The sequence below is a fragment of the Adiantum capillus-veneris genome, chromosome 21 (genome assembly GCF_014529385.1).
Source record: "Adiantum capillus-veneris isolate H3 chromosome 21, ASM1452938v2, whole genome shotgun sequence".
Classification (NCBI taxonomy): Eukaryota; Viridiplantae; Streptophyta; class Polypodiopsida; order Polypodiales; family Pteridaceae; genus Adiantum; species Adiantum capillus-veneris.
Genome location: NC_140951.1, coordinates 108,211,729 through 108,216,951, shown reverse-complemented (window position 1 = coordinate 108,216,951; position 5,223 = coordinate 108,211,729). Strand labels below are relative to the sequence as shown.

The 5,223-nt window shown below is 39.9% G+C and overlaps 1 pseudogene; it reads left to right on the top strand.

Moving 5' to 3' along the window:
• On the top strand, nucleotides 1-4,485 carry LOC147431501 (tubulin beta-2 chain pseudogene; annotated as a pseudogene).
• The last annotated feature ends 738 nt before the right edge of the window (nucleotides 4,486-5,223 follow it).

Sequence of the window (5,223 nt, the reverse complement as noted above, 5' to 3'; positions counted from 1 at the left end):
GGCAACCAAATGGATGCCAAGTTTTGGGAGGTGGTATGCATAGAGCACGGCATTGATCCCACGGGGTCATACAACGGTGACGCTAACGTGCAGCTGGAGAGAGTGAATGTGTACTACAACGAGGCAAGTTGTAGGTCCTATGTGCCTCGCACCGTGCTCATGGATGTGGAGCCAGGTACTATGGACAATGTTGGAACAGGCCCCTATGGGCAGATCTTCCGCCCTGATAACTTCGTCTTTGGCGAGTTCGGAGCTGGCAACAACTGGGCCAAGGATCACTACACCGAAGGCGCGGAGCTCATTGATTATGTCCTTGATGCTTTCCGCAAAGAGGCTGAAAACTGCGACTGCCTTCAAGGTGAGTGCCTTTAAGATCTCATTCTATCGTTCTTTATTCTGTCTTATTCTATGAAATGTTGTTTCGTCATGCCTTCTTTTCCATTTCTTCGATGTTACATTTCCATTTATGTCTTGTATAATGATTTTGTTGTCAGTTTTGCTTATATTTGACAATGTAGTTAGCCTGTGCAATCCTCTTGTTTGAAAACAATGTTCAGATCTATCCTCAGTGAAGGTTTTCAGATTTCTTTAAGTGAAATTTTCACCGTTGCTATTCTAACTTCTCTAGCTTCCTAGTATCCCCCCTCACTTGGTAGACATTGGCTTTAGATCTACGCTCACCATTCCCAGCCAGTGTTGGATTCCAAATTTGTTTCAAGTTAGCAAGGCTTTGCCACAAACTCTTTCTTCAATTAATGTTGATCTGTAAATTTCATATTGTTTCTATGCTTTAGATGTTTGTCTATACACTATGATGCAAGCTTCTGTAGTGGCAGTGTCTTCAACATTGTGTCATTAATCCTACCGAACTGGTTGATGGTGTCTTGTATACCTGGAACATCGGTTTTTTATTTCTGCTATAGCTACATCTCAAAGCTAGCTTTTCTCTACTGATCAGTTAAATCTGTGATTGCTTGCTTTGAGGCCTTTGTTTTGTAGTTGTTTTGTAGTTTTGTGCTCTGCTTCCCTATTAGGTGCAACGGAATGAATGTTTGCGCTTTGCTCAAGATGAGTGCTCCGAACTATGCTCAAGGTTCCTTTTGTTCTTATGGAAGGTAGAGCCTTCCGTTCTTAATGAGAGAATGCTATGATCACAAACAAAGTGAATAGACATTGTGCTTGCAAGTGTATGAGACTGAGAGATAGAGAGAGAAGAGAGATACGATACCAGAGACATTGTAAAACCCTCCTCCGAAGGCCCCCCTCTCGTCGACGAGAGTGGTCTACTATTGATTGCACAAAGTGGTACAATGATGATGCATGGAAACTGATGCAACTTGGAACTGTGTCGATGACGATGACGACGACCTAAGGCTGAAATCTGCAACCTTCTAACTGCGGTCCACAAACGCTATCTCCTGAAAATCTGGGGCTGATTCGGGCTGCTGAAAACGCTGATTTGCCTGCTGTTTTTAAGGGCTGAAAACGCTGATTTGGTCTGTTGTTTTAGGCTGAAAAACGTTGACTATCTGCAGGGATGTTAGGGCTTGAAAAACGCTGTTTTTCTTGCTGCAAAAACGTTGTTTTGACTGTTGTTGCTAGGGCTGAAAATGCTAAGGGAACTGCTGTTGATTTGGTGGTTCTGCTGGCGACAGGAAATGCTAGATGCAAAGGCTACCGAGGTCAAGCAATGGCTGAAAACGCCAAGCTAGATGGGGGGTTGGCGATGATAAAAAACGCTAGGGCTGATGGGGTGCTTGAGGAGTTCTTGCTGAGAGAGAGGGAGTACCTGCTGCCAAAGGCCTGTTGTGCTCCTTGCTCATCTACCCAAGAGTGCTAGCTTTGGTTTGCTTATATATTTTCTTACCTAAATTGCCCTACCCTATTTTTTTTGGGAAGTCACTTAAATTAATAAGTGAAAAATGTCAAAAATAGGAAAAATAGGCTAAAATCATTGGAAAATTTCCCTAACTGATTCTAATGGATTCTGATGGGAATGCTTATGATCATGCTGTGTGCAACCAGAGGATATGCATCTACACTAAGTGACTGGGCATGCACGGTCTACGAATAGACTCACAAAAAGTGACAAATCACTTCTAAATTTAGATTGACTGGACTGACTGAACCCTTGTCGTGCTGTAGCTTGTCTACGAACACATAGGGTTGGATGTGTCACATGACATTCCCGCAGCAAGTTTGCGTTCTCAACGGCTTCCATGGGCCTCATCTTATTAAGCCTATCTTTTCAGACTTCTTCGGCAAGGATGATGACGATGCGAGGAGGAGTTTGTGCTGACGCTCACGATGGGAGGCCAACACCTTGCAAGCGAAGCGATTGCCAAACGCAGGGTGAGTTCTCAGTTCACTTTAGTCGTGAATCGTTTTTGCCTTCTCAATGCCCTTAGGCTTTAGCTATGGCATCCGAGTCTTAACCTGTTGATCAATGACGCTTAGTCTTGACGTCTCGACCTGCTGGAACTGGCGTTCGAGTCTCGACTTCTTCCACTGCAGCCGCCAATGCTGTTGACTCCCTGAGCCTCTCGTTGCTTGTCTGATGCACTAAATTGGCTTTTAGATCATAGTTTGAAGCATCTATTAGTAGTTACACTAAATCTTGTCAAATTTTGTCAAATTTTTTCAAGGCAAGCTCGAAATCTAGCCTAGATTTTGCCAGTTAGTGATACTCACAATTTTGGATAGTAATGTTGTATTAATTCAATAAAGAATGTACTTAATCTCAAACTGGATGTGTGACATCATAGTGTTAAAGATTTTAAGATCGTTAGTTTCTTTTACATGTAGTTACAAATTCTATAGTCTCAATTTCCAACATGGTCATATGGCTTGACCAGGTGTGTTATCTTGAGCTATAGTTTCTTGTCAAGACACGTCTAACATACCTTGGGTCTATGTGTCACATATACACAATGTTTTTATTTTGTATATAATTACAAATATAGACACGTCTAGCATATCTTGGGTCTATGTGTCACACATACACAATGTATTTCTTTTGTATATAAGTATAAATATAGTTTCAATTTGTCACATGGTTATATGGCTTGATCGGGTGTGCCATCTTGACCTTCGATTTTTACCTTCAATTCTTCTAGCTATCCATATGGCTTTACCGGGCCTCTTGAGCTATCCATTCTTACCAAATGTGTAGTTGTCTCTTTTTACGATAAAAAGCGTTAAAGATTTTAAGATCATTAGTTTCTTTTACATGTAGTTACAACTTCTATAGTCTCAATTTCCCACATGGTAATATGGCTTGACCGAGTGTTTTATCTTGAGCTATAGTTTCTTGTCAAAACACGTCGAGCATACCTTGGGTCTATGTGTCATACCACCACTTTGAAGTTAGATTACTTTGACTCTATTGAAAATGTGTTTGATTTGAATGTGTAAGATAATCCTTAAATCCCAAGTGGGAGCCCAAGATGAGGTGGGCAGTTTGTTTGAAAAAAGAAATTATGTGATGAAAATCCCATGTGGGAGCCCAAGAAAAGGGTATATTGATTCTTTTTAAAAAAGAGGTCTCTGTACAAAGGAGACTTTGCCAAAATTTTTAAGATTTATATTTTATGTACAAACTCAAAATTAAATACAGATGGTGCTTTTTTAAAAGTTATATTTTGCTTAAGCATAGACGTGCATTCATATCATATATAATTATTTTTGTTCAAAAAGATTAATCTTTTAATGGGTTGTTTTGTAATGTGTTTTGATTTGATGAGTGAAGTTTTTAATGGTTGTTTAAGAGTATGCTTTGTTATTTAGAGAACAATCCATTTCAGATGTGTGCCTTAAATCCCACGTGGGAAGCCTACTAAGTAAGTGGCTAGTATCATATGTTTTGAGATTGAGATTTGTATCAGTTTACAAGGCAAATGCTATTTGTTTTTTGACAAATTACATTAAAATGATTGGTTTATTGTAATTTAGTATTCATTATATTTGTTGCTTTTCATGGTTTGTTCTCTTAACATCTATTGCAAATGAAAACACACTACAATGTACACTTCTATCCATTTGCACTTCAACATGTATTTTTGCAAAACCATGTGCTTCTAAAATTGTTATGTTACTAGTATACATAAAATAATGGGTCATTACATTCCGTACGAAATCTGTATGAGTGGGGATGGCTCATTGCGAGAACGTCCGTATCTTGTCCGTATGTAGGGGGATAGGTTAGCAAGTAAGATACCGTACATAGGGGGGTTTCTCTAATCTTGATGCACGCACATGACATCCCCCCGTTACTAATAGTGAATCTCCCGGGGGAGATTCACCATGGAAAACGTACCGTACCACGTAAGTGCAAGGGAGGGGGTTTTTTTTACAAGTTACATAAGCGTATAAGTTATGGGTAGACTCCCAATAATTTATCTTCTAAGCTTAAAAATAAGGGAGGGGTATCATATTTAGGGGAGGGGGAGGGGGGGGGTTTGAGAAAAGGTTTCAATGTTTTTTATACAATGAATAATATCATGAGTTTTTGCGAGGGAGACATTGCATACCTAGCTAGGTACGATTGGGGACAGGGGACCGTCGGCCTCGGACTGGGGGGAGGGGGGGGGGTTGAGAAAAGGTTTCAATGTTTTTCATACAATGCATAATATCATGAGTTTTTGCGAGGGAGGCACTACATACCTAGCTAGGTACGATTGGGGACAGGGGACCGTCAGCCCCGGACCGGGGCCGATGGTTCCCTGCCCCTAATTGTACCTAGCTAGGTATGCCGTGCCTGCCTCGCACAAACTCATGATGATGTTGAGGTAAGTCCCAATGTGGGAATTATTGTGAGAATTTTTCCAAAACTTCTTGTGAATTAGTCAAAGAAGAATCTTCTTTTATCTATGTGTGTGGGTATGTGTTTGTATGTATATATATACATGCATACATACCTATATGTATATATACACACATATATATGTATATGTATGTGTACACACACACACACACACACACACATATATATATATATATATACACACACACACATATAAAAAATATTTAATCAAGTGACATAAACTGGCTAAGGGAATTACAAAAATTGTGCCTATAGTTTAATTACCATTTACTTTATTGCTTTATATATGACTTTTCTTTGTGTTGTCCCATAGGTTCATCAATTCCACCTTAACAAAAGAGAGAAATCTATCATGTCGTTCCATGGGTGCGAATGTACTATGCTAGATATTCAGAGGGTGG